The sequence below is a fragment of the Octodon degus genome, unplaced genomic scaffold (assembly GCF_000260255.1).
Source record: "Octodon degus isolate 3935 unplaced genomic scaffold, OctDeg1.0 scaffold00189, whole genome shotgun sequence".
Taxonomy (NCBI): domain Eukaryota; kingdom Metazoa; phylum Chordata; class Mammalia; order Rodentia; family Octodontidae; genus Octodon; species Octodon degus.
The window spans coordinates 2,551,366-2,553,206 of record NW_004524765.1 but is presented as its reverse complement, the minus strand read 5'-3'; the positions used below and the strand labels follow the sequence as shown (position 1 = coordinate 2,553,206).

Sequence of the window (1,841 nt, the reverse complement as noted above, 5' to 3'; positions counted from 1 at the left end):
AGAGAGAATACATAGAGGTGGAGACGGCTGGCTCTCCCATGACTAGACTGCTTCATGCCTTGCCTTGCCTGGAGGGGTGAGACTGCTTCTTAGGATGTGGCTGTGGAAGGGACAGCATGGGACCCTAATCACCCTCTCCTCTAAGGCTTGGTGACTCAGTGTGGAGGTGCAGAGAGGTCTTGGCATCACTGCCCAGGTGAGTTTGTGCCATGGATGAATCGCCATCAGGTTCCTGTTCAACCTGCTGGTCCATCTGCATTGTGTTCCTCAACCAATGGGTCTATGAGCACACATTTCCCCAACACGAGCCTGACCCTGGCACAGTTTGTGGTCACCAGATTGGGCTTGGACATCTGCCAGAGCTGGACACCTTTGTGCCCCAGTCTGCCACCCTCCAGCTCCTCCTGGCTCTGAACTCACAGCTTTGTGGTCTTCACCAGCCACTCTCAGCAGAACAGCACCAGCGACACCTAGCAGCCGGCCAAGGCATGGCCACGCCAGTGATTCCAGCCATGCAGACCCTGTGCTACCAGAAGAACTTCTCCACAGGCTCTCAGCTCGTGCTGCTTCTGTGACACTTTAGCTGTGACCCTAAGTTCTTATTGTGTCCTGAGGCTTACCTCCTTGAAGTGCTAGTTGCTGCTCTTGCTGTTCAGTTACATCCTTGCCAGGTGTGTGCAGGGGCCACACAGCACGAGCCGAAGGAACCTTGGAGCAGCTGCTGCACCACCAGGCTCCGATGTCACGCACCCTGCCACTGGTCACCACTCCCTCCTTGGCCTCCAGGTTTGGAGAGGAGGAGCACTTGGTCCCTGGAGCATTTCTGCTGCACTGGTGGAGCTGCTGCCCAGAGTCATCACTTCATGGTGAACTCATGCAGTTTTGGGTCACTGGGAACACTTCACCCGTCACCTGGAGCACGTTCAGACGCTTCAAGCTCTGCATTACTGTATGTGCAGGATAAGTTCTGTTTTACAATCCACTGTCAATTGTCGGGCTCTTGGCATTTTATGTACATTGCTTGGCATTCTCACTATGGCCACTTCAAACTCAATTGTGAACCGGAAGGGAATAGGAGCAAACTTGTCCAATGTCCTGAAGCTTTCGTGAAGAAAAGAAAGTTGGCCCAAGACAAAGAATGTTAACTAAGTTACTTTGAAACATCAAAAATATTGTAATGAAAAATTTATGTAATGCTTTGTAAGAAGTAATACAAACGGTATTCTCTGAGTAGGTGTGTTTTTCTGTTTCTGTTTTAAATATTCTTTGCTTCTTAGTTTACAAAATATCTTGTACTGTGTTAAGAGAAGCAGAGCATGCTATGTGTGCTACACCTCCTTGGATATTTTCTGTGTCTGAGAAACACTATGGTGTGTTGGAGTTCACATACAATTATGTCCCAAGAGCTGGAGAGAAGGATCCAGATTTGATGTCAGCACAGGGAGCATTAAGAGCCGAGCTGGTGTGTGCCACCTACAGATTCTTAATTGTAAATACAACCTGGGGACAGTGTGTAGCTTTATAATAAATGAGTAATATTAGTAGGAACGCCGTACAGAAGTCAGAGCAAGTTGGGTAAGGGTGTGTGTATATAAATGAATAAAATGTGCACTGCAAGATTGTGTTGATTTTTCCCTGAAGTTATTTATCAGGTGAGAAAGAAAATTCCTGGGGAAATAGCACCAGCTCACAGGACTATGTACAGAGACAAACCAGACACTACTTTGGAACAAAATATGCTGTCCTTTTGATATTCATATAACTGGACTTATTTTTTTTCCTATGACAAATGAGTTATGTTTTGGCTATTAAAAATAAGAGCCTCCTGGTGTGTGTGTGCG

General features: G+C 47.0%; 1 pseudogene; it reads left to right on the top strand.

Annotated features, from left to right (window-relative positions):
- The first annotated feature begins 739 nt into the window (after window positions 1–739).
- Window positions 740–1,841, top strand: part of LOC101561480 — an 8,274-nt pseudogene continuing 7,172 nt past the window's right edge.